The 12,780-nt window shown below is 34.5% G+C and overlaps 1 protein-coding gene across 8 annotated transcripts in view; it reads left to right on the top strand.

Moving 5' to 3' along the window:
• The window catches only part of DMD (dystrophin), a 2,125,071-nt gene that overhangs the window by 725,527 nt on the left and 1,386,764 nt on the right, over positions 1–12,780 (top strand). The gene's annotated exons all lie outside the window — the stretch shown is intronic.

The raw sequence follows: 12,780 nt of genomic DNA, 5'->3' as shown, positions 1-12,780 counted from the left end.
TCCAACATGTACCGCTTGATTCCATAGATTGTTGTTGCTGGATAGTGATTAATTACCATGTTAAGTATAATTGGCAATATTTGATAAAATTGTTTGGAAATGCATCCCTCTGAAAGAATAGGTTTATGGAGATATAATTTAGCAATAGGTCATGGTCTCCTTCACTTTCATTATATGCAGTGGTTTTCAAGCTTGAGTCTGTATAATAATCGCCTGGGAAACATTAAAATGCATAGTCCTAGACTCTGTGCTCAGAAAAATCTTATTCAGTAGGCCAGTAATTTGCATGTGGTCTTTGATATAGACTGCTGACCATATTAAAACCAAAAAACAAAAAACATTGAATTAGCAAGATAATGGCATATGTGCCAATTCCCACATTCTAGTTTTCTACAATGCTGCCTGCACTGGGGACAATGGAGACCTTCCTAGCAATGCAGTGTTTAAATATACATATTCCCTTGGAATGAGACAATTTTCTGAAGAAGGTTGTATGTATGTCTCATCAAAATATTACTGATTTGGGTATGCTAGTCAGAAGGAAAAACAAAAACAAAAACAAGCCTTATTGTTAATTGCCTAGGAGTTCTGAGACCACCACCGAGGTCAACTTACTTAACCTCTTATTTTTGAACGTTTCAAAATCTGTAATAAAACAGTACTAGCTCTGGTTTACATAGTTTTTTAGTAAAATGATGTCCTGCATACATTCCAACATGTATCTGTTATGCTTGCTGAATAGAATGTGATGAGGATAAAATAAAGCCATAGATGTGAAAGCATTCTGAGGAAAAAAATGGCACCCTTAATATGCAGGGCATCCTGTTTAGTGAGTCTGGAGGGATTGTTGTGGTTCACTATAATTTATTTGTATTTTCAAACAGTTGTACACTCCCATACCAGGCCAAAAGCAGATAAATGCACTTATACTAGGCAAGTTCAACTTCCTAAAACACTAAGCTTGAGTTTCTCTCTGAAGCTCACGTTTTAGTTTTTGCTCATTGGCTTTTCCCAAAAATGCGCTATCATATGCCCAATCCAAACCATTGCTGGGGGGTTTGGGGCTCTTAGGAAGCTAAAAATGAATCTCTCCAGGGAAAGAGGGATTAAAAGGAGATAGAGTGAGCAACGAAACAGTGTCTTTCAACTAAAAAAGCCATTGCTTTTCTTTCTTGAATGTCACATTGAACTTGATCAAAATTACATAAGAAGAATTCCAAGTGTATTGAGGGTGAACTTGTGACTTGAAAGGACAAAGCTCACTTATGTGCATATCTTCCAGTGTGTTTCTGGGGGAAAAACAATCAGCCCCATTAATGACTGCATATACTCAATCTTTTAAAAATCCTTTCAGCTGATTGGTACTACAAAGAATGAGCAATATTCCAGTAATGGTTAAAATCCAGTAGGATATAGGAATTTTGACCGAGATGACAAGGCATCTGATTGTGCTCATGTAAAGAACATTGTGTGCCCGAAATTTTGACTGCTATTTAGGTCAAAGCTTTGAGGGATTTTGACGTTATGAAAGAGTAGCATGGCAAGAGATCAAAATGTGAAGAAAAAAATAAACTGTGAGGGATGTTATCTTGCCTTTCAAAGTCAGGTTTGACTTAAACAATACCAGGACACAAGCTAAAGATGCTTAAGTCGATGAGAAAGCAGCCTAAGAAAATAGACACACTATCTGATTCTAAAAGTTAGAAAGAATAATAATCCTTGCTATGTGGATATTTAAATGACAAAAGAGAGCAAATGAAATATACCCTGGATTTGACTTAATTAAATATTCAAATGACGCTGTTTCCTCCAAATATATTTTTATAAATATGCTTGTTGAAACTTAGCTTTTAGCCTAAATGCTGTCACCCTGAGAAACACATTTTTATCTTGACTATTATTAGGAAATACGCTAGTCAATAATTCATTATAGTTATTACTTTAAAGTTAAATATACGTTAAATGATTTGAAACATTATTTTCCCCTATTTAACTGAAATCATATATAAGGTGGAAAGGCTTTATTATTCATATGGTTTGTAAATTATTATGCTAATTTATATTAAACTAAAAAACAGATGTTTAGATGTAAGAACATATCTGTCTAGATAAGTCCAGAAGTTCTGTAGTTTTGTGATTTCTTTTGTTTTTTTTATTTTTTTATTTTTTTATTTTTTAAAATTTTATTGGGGTGACAATTGTTCATGAAATTACATAGATTTCAGGTGTACAATTCTGTATTACATCATCTATAAATCCCATTGTGTGTTCATCACCCAGAGTCAGTTCTCCTTCCATCACCATATATTCGATCCCCCTTTACCCTCATCTCCCACCCCCCACCCCCCTTACCCTCTGGTAACCACTAAACTATTGTCTGTGTCTATGAGTTTTTGTTTCTCATTTGTTTGTCTTGTTCTCTTGTTGTTTTTAGTTTATATACAACATATCAGTGAAATCGTATGGTTCTCTGCTTTTTCTGTCTAACTTGTTTCGCTTAGCATTATACTCTCAAGATCCATCCATGTTGTCACAAATGTTCCTATATCATCTTTTCTTACCGCCGAATAGTATTCCATTGTGTATATATACCACAACTTATCCATTCATCTATCGAAGGACATTTTGGTTGTTTCCATGTCTTGGCCACCGTGAACAAAGCTGCAATGAACATTGGAGCACACGTGTCTTTATGGATAAATGTTTTCAGATTTTTTGGGTAGATACCCAGGAGAGGGATTGCTGGGTCATATGGTAATTCTATTCGTAATTTTTTGAGGAACCTCCACACTACCTTCCATAATGGCTGCACCAGTCTGTATTCCCACCAACAGTGTATGAGGGTTGCGTTTTCTCCACAGTCTCTCCAACACTTGTTACTATTTGTCTTGTTGATGATAGCCGTTCTGACTGGGGTGAGGTGATAGCTCATTGTGGTTTTTATTTGCATTTCTCTGATGATTAGTGATGTTGAGCATTTTTTCATATGTCTATTTGTCATTTGTATGTCCTCTTTGGAGAAATGTCTCTCCAGGTCCTCTGCCCATTTTTCAATTGGGTTGTTTGTTTTTTTGTTGTTGAGTTGCATGAGTTCCTTGTATATTTTGGATATTAGCCCCTTATCAGAGGCACTGTTTGCAAAAATCTTCTCCCATTCAGTTGGTGGCCTCTTTATTTTGTCGATGGTTTCTTTTGCTGTGTAGAAGCTTTTAAGTTTCATATAGTCCCATTCATTTATTTTAGATTTGACTTCCATTGCCTTTGGAGTCAAATTCATAAAATGCTCTTTGAACCCAAGGTCCATAAGTTTAGTACCTATGTTTTCTTCTATGCGGTTTATTGTGTCAGGTCTTATGCTTAAGTCTTTGATCCATTTTGAATTAATTTTGGTACATGGTGACAGATAGCAGTCCAGTTTCATTCTTTTGCACGTGGCTATCCAATTCTGCCAGCACCATTTATTGAAGAGGCTGTCTTTCCTCCATTGTATGTTTTTAGCTTCTTTGTAAAAAATTGTCTGTCCATATTTATGTGGTTTTATTTCTGGGTTCTCAATTCTATTGCATTGGTCTATGTGTCTGTTTTTCTGCCAATACCATGCTGTTTTGATTATTGTAGCCCTGTAGTACAAGCCAAAGTCAGGAAGTGTGATACCTCCATTATTGTTCTTTTTTCTTAGGATTGCTTTGGCTATTTGGGGTCTTTTGTGGTTCCAAACAAATCTGATGATTTTTGGTTCTATTTCTTTAAAAAATGCCATTGGGATTTTGATGGGGATTGCATTAAATCTGTATATTGCTTTGGGTAATGTGGCCTTTTTAACTATCTTCATTCTTCCAATCCATGAGCACGGAATGTCTTTCCATTTCTTTGTGTCTTCTTCAATTTCTTTGAAAAATGTCTTATAGTTTTCAGCATACAGGTCCTTCACATCCTTGGTTAAGTTTATTCCTAGGTATTTATTCTTTTTGCTGCAGTTGCAAAAGGAATTGTTTTTTTTTTTGTGTTTTTTTTTTGTATTTCTTTTTCTGAGATTTCATTGTTAGTATATAGGAATGCAATGGACTTTTGTACGTTGATTTTGTAGCCAGCAACTTTACGGTTTCTAATAGCTTTTTGGTGGAGTCTTTAGGATATTTTTTTTAACAGAGCAAATGATCTTCTTTGCCAGGAATAAGGAACATTCTATGACTCACATAAGTCCATAGATCGTATTTCCATTTCATGAATATTTTGCTATATTCCTAATGGCCATTTTTGCAATATTCTGAACTATGAGCACAAATATCTCAAAGATAAAATTTATATACTCAGAAATCCTCTCTCCTTGAACATGAGAGTACCTGTTTATGCTACGTATGTCTGTGTCTATATTTGTGGATGCCCAAATAGAGGAAGGGATCATTATGTATTATATATCTATTCTGTATCATTTATGTCCTGCTGAGAGTTTTAAAACTCTTGCCAGATACGTGAGTAATGTAAAACACGGTTGCAGATAATAAGACACTGTTTTTCATAATACCAGAAATGAAAATATAGAGATGCGAAAGTATTAAGATGAAAATTTCTTTCTTTGCGTTTTTTTTTTTTTTTTCTGAGTCCATTCTCAATATTTAGAGGTTCCGTTTTTACTCTCCATAAAGTATTTTATGTGCGCATTCTGGCTGTACCCGTTCTCAAAGCGTTATTTTGTAGCCACGTTGATACATGAAATGTAGTTAAAATTGGTTTGCCTCTCTTCTTTTTATCCATGACTTTAATTAAAAATACTGTAACGCCTTTCAGTTGACAACCATTTTCATAGCTTCGTAAAAGCTCTCCAAGCCTAATCAGTCCACTGCCAATTAAAAAAAAGAAAAAAAAAAGATTAAATGGTTTTATAAAACCTAGAATTAAAATAAAATTCCCTAACTTATCTTAGGTTTCTATCTTACTTAAATTCCTAGACTAAGCAGTTTATCTTGAATTTTAGAACATCTTTGCTTAGTTGCTTAGGTTAAAGTTTTTATTAGAAAATTTTGAATTATAGCTCAAATAACTTTGGAAATGAACTGTATCCTTTTGCAACCTCCAGCTAAAGTAGGTATTTGAGATCAGGGTTTGTGTATCAGTGCAATTGGCTTTATGTTGTAAATTCATTATCTACAACAACATAAAACGTTTTAGGCACTGACAGTTTAAGAGACTAGAGCTGAGCTAACTGTTGGAATTTCTCATTCTTTATTTATAAAATGAAAAGTTTGGGCTGGGAATATCTCTACAGTGTCCTTATGATTCCAGATGTTTATGATATGTTTCTCTTTGCTTGAAATTTTATTATCAAACTCTGGAGTAATTAGTGAAGGGATTCCAACTATCTCTGCTATTTTAATCTCAGAGTTAGCGGGAAGATAATAATGAAAATAAAATTATCTTCCTATTCAAAAAGCACGGACTTCTGAAATGATTACATATCACTCATCATGAGTATGTAATTAAAATAACATGAAGATTAAATACTCAGCATCTATGTGATACATCTGTTATCTACTGACAATAAATGAAATGACACATAAAGAAAAATACAAGTTATTTTCCTAAATTTGTACTTGTTAATCTGCATCCCTAGTTAAAGAATGTATTTATTTCATTACTTCCTGTCAGATGGCGTGGAGAGGAAGGTCAGGCATATCCGAAAAAATAAGTTGCATTGCTTCTTGAATTTTTTCAGATGCAATTAATTCACAGAGTTGCTCCAATTCTATGTTTCATATGAATCCTGAAGCCAACATGTATCTCTTTGTATGAAAGCTAATTTGAAGTGAGGGACAAAATACATAAAATTGAGCAGACAGTTTTACAGAATAAACCTTCGTAATTATATGATATTTTATTTGAAATAGGAGAAATATTTCTGTTATGATGTCTTGAATATTGACTCTAATTGTGCTCATGATTCCAATGTGAGTATCTGTTCAAGAAGTTTTATTGCCTTATGACAAGTCTCAAAACAGGACAGCAGTTAATATTAAAATTTTGTCACCAAAATAGGACAGCAGTTAAATTTTGTCACCAAGCCACTGTCGTGTACTTTAGCACTCCTTGTATGCTACACTTAGCTATGACATTTCCTCTGTGTTCATTCATGAGCTAGAGTATTTTATAGCATTTTGATTAATCACTCGGCTTCCTCTGTGAGCACCTGGTCTTTTACCCCAGGTTTATCAGAAAGTTCAACATACAAATTATTTCTGCAGCTTAGAATTGTCAACCCTTACACCATCAGATATTTGGGACTTGTGCTACCGTGCCTGTGGAGATAGTTTTAAGCCTGGCTTCCCATTCTCAGCTAAAGTCGTTGCTGTGATTATGCAGTATGTGTTAAGCTATAGAAGTGCAATGCCTCCATACCTATTAAAAAATCAGTGATCACTCTGAGGGTATGCACATACAAGCAACACAGCGAAAACTTTGATCTGCAGTTGTCAACCTGATTTTTTTATGTGTATATATATTTTTAAAGAAATCAGGTGTATTTCGTTTCATTGATTTTGCACGATTTAATTTATCAAGAGCTAAAAGGCATTAAAAGATTATGTCACATGCTTGTGTGCATTTTCAATCTTCTGGATTTACATATGTATATATGTGTGTACAAATGCACACTCAACCCAGTTACACCACTTAAAGGAAAATCACTGTTCAGAAGTCCGAACAGGCATAGCTGCAAGTGAGCATAGTGACTAAGAGTTGGATGAAGGGACACTCAGACTTGGATTTATAGCTCTGCTCTGCCACTCACAGGGTGTATTTGCCTGAAATTTTACCTCTCATCTGTAAAATTGGAATAATATTTATACTTACTCCTAGGGCCACTGTGAGGTAATGACAGCTACTGTTTACTAAGCCTTTACTGCAGGTACCATTCTACGTATTTTATTTTTATTTTATTTTATTTTTGAAACTATTTTTTTTTAATTGGGGAAGGGGAACAGGACTTTATTAGGGAACAGTATGTACTTCCAGGACTTTTTTCCAAGTCAAGTTGTTGTTGTCCTTTCAGTCTTAGTTATGGAGGGTGCCGTTCAGCTTCAAGTTGTCCTTTCAGTCTTAGTTGTGGAGGGCGCAGCTCAGCTCCAGGTCCAGTTGCTGTCGCTAGTTGCAGGGGGCGCAGCCCACCATCCCTTAAGGGAGTCGAGAGGTCAAACCGGCAACCTTGTGGTTGAGAGCCCACTGGCCCATGTGGGAATTGAACTGGCAGCCTTTGGCATTAAGAGCGTGGAGCTCGAACCACCTGAGCTACCGGGCCGGCCCTCTAAATATTTTAAATAAGATAATGCACGCAAGGCAAGGCCTTAGTATAATGCCTGGGACATCCAAAGAGTTCCATAACCAGGTGCTATATGGCAAGTATTAGTATTTTAGTAATACTAAATAGCGGAATATCTCACAAGGCAAGAAGTAGAAATCTCTAACCCCAAGGAACTTACACAAGCAAGAATATTTAAATAATTCAACCGAAAATTAAAAGATCCAATTAAGAATATGGTAAACACGGGGCAGCCAGAAGGCTCAGTTGGTTAGAGCACGAACTCTGAACAACAGGGTTGCTGGTTTGATTCCCACATGGTCCAGTGAGCTGAGCCCTGCACAACTAGATTGAAGACAATGAGCTGCCGCTGAGCTCCCGCTGAGCTCCTGGAAGGGTGGCCGGATGGCTCAGTTTGTTAGAGCCTGAGCTCTTAACAACAAGGTTGCCAGTTCAATTCCCACATGGGATGGTGGGTTGCATACCCTGCAACTAATGATTGAATATAGCAACTGGACTTGGGGCTGAACTGTGCCCTCCACAACTGGATTGAAGGACAACGACTTGGAGCTGATGGGCCCTGGAGAAACACATTGTTCCCCAATATTCCCCAATAAAACTTATATAAAAAATATGGTAAACACATAACGCCATTTATAGATGATGTATTATAGAATTGTACGCTTGAAACCTATGTTGTTTTATTGACCACTATCACCCCAATAAATTTTAATTTAAAAAAAGAATATAGGCCAAAAATAAAAGAAAAATCACAGCCCCACGAAAGTTAATTTACACAACTAGTTGCCCCTGAGAAATTGGAGACAGTGGTCTGAAAGAAATTTTTCCTCTCATTGTATTCTCTTTTATATTCTTTAAATATGCTTAAATGTAAATACATTTCCTCTTCACAATGTGCATTTTAAACAAATGGAAGAGGAGATGGTAAGAAATAATTTTATTATTTAAGAGTAGTTTGGTTTTTCCAGACCAACCAAAATTATACGATCTTACTGCAAGAAGATGTATACCCTAGAACTATCAAGAGACTGCACAAATGCTTTTCCAATTTTCCTCACAATGGGAAAACGTAACATTTGGAAATCAACATACATAACCTCATGAGTTAGAAAGTTGAGTATAGAAAAAAGTTCCTGAATTTTCTCTCAACATTTAGAAAATATAGTGGTTATTGCTAATACCTTGTTTCACCGAAAATAAGACCCAGCCGGACAATCAGCTGTAATGTGTCTTTTGGAGCAAAAAATAATATAAGACCCGGTATTATGTGATGTTATGTTATATCCAGTCTTATAGTAAAATAACACTGAGTCTTACAGTAATTTTTGCTCCAAAAGATGCATTAGAGCTGGTTGTCCAGCTAGGTCTTATTTTCGCGCAAACATGGTATATATCAAGAGAACATTTAGTGTGGTCATCTATTACATAATTTAATTCTTGCAACCAGGACTGGCTACATAATTTAGGGGGCCCGGTGCAAAATTAAAATGCAGGGCTTCTTATTAATGAAATTATTAAGAAATTGAAGAGACTGACAGCAGAGTATGAAACCAAGCATGGAGTCCTTCTGAGTGAGGAGACCTGGGTGCCTACATAAGTAGCACACCCATGAAGCCGACCCTGTTTGCAACACCCCTTAAGGGATGTGTTAGCATTCCCATTTTGCATATAAATAAAATAAATCAATGCTCTGAGATAGTGATGAACCTCTGTCAAATATTACAGTATACGAACTATGGACCTGGTGTTTGAGAATCATGGAGCCTGGCTCAGACACTTCTACTCTTAATCACTGTAAGAGCAACTAGCTTTTAAACCTCAAGTCAAATAATTCTAAACTAACTCTTTTCCGTTTTTACTGGGCTAATTAACTGCCATCCAGGGACTCATATTTAAAAACCAATATATTTTATTTTCATGAGGACATTTAAAAGGAATTTCCAATATGCTCACAATCAAAATGGAGAAAGGCGAATGACTGGGTAAGAATTTAGTTAGGTAGACTCAAAGTTTGTTGAATATAGCTCAAACTATATTATTTTCTAATTTTTATCTTGCCCTATTCAATATTTTGGTGAAGGCAGTAGTAAGTCATTCTTATCAGATATTTAATTGTCCTAATTTTAATGTGTTTGGATGATAGGCTCATAATTCCAAAGATACATAGGAGTGATAGACTTAAAACAACAATTTAGAAAAAAGACATTTGAAAATTTTTCTCTGCTTATAAAAGCAACATTTTGCAGGAAATGCTTTATTGTAGAAAGTTGGAAAATAGAAAGAATACAAAAATATATAATGCACAATAGAAGTTATCTATGCTTTATCTGCCAAAATATAGCCACCAATGTTTATGCTGTGCATTGTTTATTCAGTACTGTAATGTAAACACTTTCCATTGACATTTAAAAATATTTGAAATATGTACATTACTTTATCTCATGCACGTACTATAATTTGTTTCAACCATCACCTACTGACATTAGGCTGTTTCTGGTATTTTACTGTTATAAGTGATCCTATGAACAGGGATAAATGTTATATGCAGCCTTTAACATCAAAATAAATTTAAATGTTAAAGTACGAACTGAGGGAAATTTGTGTTTTGTAGCATTTAAAAATAAACTTCCTTTATTAATATACATTGTGTGCATGTAGTTATTTTGCATACTTACATATTTTCATGAGGCACTTCACCTTACCTCACAATTATGTGGTTTTCACCTTCACTAGTATACTGTAAGATCCCCCAAAATAAAGGTTCCATTTATTCATTTCCAAATGTCCTGTAGTGATCATATTCAATACATGTTGGAATTTAATTGAAACATTGTCATTCAGCCGCCGAGTAACTTAGAAAATTTTAGATTGCTTTAATTGAATATGGTGTCCAAAACAGAAAACCGAGGTTTTGCAACACCAATCAGATTACATCTGATTCTAGCAAATATAATAGAGCTTAGAAATAAGGATTTATCAGAATCATGATAATCAAGTTTCAGACCTTTAAGACTGTTAGGCAGAAACAATAATCAACTTATTCTGTATTGGCCCAGCGTGCAAAACAAATTTTAAATGAATGAAGTCATAATAAGGCAGGCTTCCACTAGGTGTAAAGATCTTTGCCAATGGGAAAATTTGGTGCTATCACGAGGAAGTTGTCTGCTTCTGGGAATAGTGAATTCTATAGTAAGTAGGAGGTTATACTAAATGATCTCTATAATCCCTTCCTGTCTGTATTTTTAATGATTCTAACATATAATTGTTTATGGTCAATAAAATTCATGGGGAAGTTCAGTATATGACCAATTGTTTTTTATTCTTATTATCTGGAATAGGTAATGAAAGTAATTATTAATATATATAATGAATTATACCCTATCTTTATAAGATCAAGGCATAGTTGTTTTCTTACTTCTGCATCCCAAGGGAAATGACCTAGTGTTTTCAGTTACAGTACAATAATGAATATAGTATAGAGAAATTACGGATCCATGTCTTACTATTCTATTAAAATGATTATTTTTTAATTTTTTATAAGGTTTACTATATTCTTAAATGCAATTTCATAGAATACCCCATTTCCTTAAAAATAAGACCTAGCCAGACAATCAGCTCTAATGCATCTTTTGGAGCAAAAATTAATATAAGACTGGGTCTTATTTTACTATAATATAAGACTAAGTATAACATAATGTAATATAATATAATACCGGGTCTTATATTAATTTTTGCTCCAAAAGACACATTAGAGCTGATTGTCCGGCTAGGTCTTATTTTTGGGGAAACATGGTATCATGTTGCCATTTCTCTTTACCCTCCATGGGCATATGTATCCAATTGCATAATAGGTAGCAATGAGAAAATATAAAATTACAGAAATTCATTTCACAGCCAAACATTCAGTAGCACAAATATTCCATAACATTAGTTATAACTGCAAAAAAAATAGCTTTGTATTTTCAGAGTCTCTGCATTCTGGTGCCCGCACATATAAAATTATAAATTTTCTATCTGAGCAATATTCTCTTCAATCCATCATTGTATGCAAAAATGTTTGCCATGGTTAAAAAATAGTACTCTGAAAAAATGAAATGCTCTTGAAATCCTACTTAAAAACTGCATTTTCTTTTTGATTAAAGGTGAACTTAATTTGATCATGTAATGGTCATTTTGTGTCGAGTGCAATTAAATTTGAGATTATATGTTCAGCCTTTAAAAATGTTACTTTCTGCTTTCATTTGGCATAACTTGTCAATGGACTATATATAAGTATTATTTGAAGCAAAGTGATTGATTCTGAATAATGAATCTATGGAAATTTTAGAACAGATAAAATCTATCCTTCGCATATTTAGAAACTCTGTATCTCATAATATCACTTTAAAAAAAAAAAAAAAAACTGTTTAGACAACCAAAATGGAAGTCGCTAAGGCCTTGACTTATGTAAGGCCGTGACTTGCACAAAGGGTAGCACTTTTAAAATGCATTTGTCAAAAGCAATTTTTACACAAGACATCATGACAATAGATTTCATCACTGTCAATTGCCTATTTGGAAGCTGAAATACTAAGATCATAAGGCTTTCCTGATTTCCTTCCATTGAGGAAATCAGTCATCAGGTGTGAGGCAGGGAAGTTACCCCAAAACCTTTCCACATTTCTTGGCAAGTTCAGGGAAATCAATAAAACTGATTTGGGCCCCAACCAGATCCCTGGCTCTGTGCGTATTAAGTACCTATAAGTGGGTCCAATGCAAGTCTGTTTTGATCTCCTTGAAAATAGACCGTGCAAATAATTTGAATTACCAGAAGGGTAATGATTAACATCTCAGGAGGTAACTTTCCAATCATAATAACAGGAAGATTGTGAGACAGAGAATTGGTGGTTAAAGAAAAAAAGGATTTCACCATTATAAGACGTGTCTGTCTAGCCGTTCCCTTGACCTGAGATAATGACCTGTCATGACTTGGGTCGCAAACCATATTATTCCAAAATGTGATGATGTGTGCCTAAAAAAACATTGTTTTAACAAGTCTGAACAGAAAGTCAGTGTGTTTTTAAACCAACAAGATTCTTTAATGCTAACTTTGGGAACTCAAATATTTTAATGTATTCACTAATCTAAAACAAGAGTAGTATGCTTTTTAGCATTTGAATATCATTCAGGTTATTGTATTACTGGACACATAGGCACATTATATTAACGTTTTAATGTAATTTTAAAGCATATTTCACTTATTTGGATAAAAAGTCATTATAAAGTTGAAATAATTTTGTTTAAAAATGTCTGGACCATCAAAAGTCACAAAGATGCTTTCGACAAACTATTTAATAAACATCTACAATGTACCAGGCAAAGGAATTGGTGCTGGGACACCTTAGTAAAATTTACCTGAATATTGTAAACATTTTAAATAGCATGTCTAATTAAATGTCAGAATGACGCTAAATTTTTCTCCTTTGCCC

This window comes from Rhinolophus sinicus, chromosome X, assembly GCF_036562045.2.
Source record: "Rhinolophus sinicus isolate RSC01 chromosome X, ASM3656204v1, whole genome shotgun sequence".
Lineage (NCBI taxonomy): Eukaryota > Metazoa > Chordata > Mammalia > Chiroptera > Rhinolophidae > Rhinolophus > Rhinolophus sinicus.
This window is presented reverse-complemented; position numbering and strand designations above follow the sequence as displayed.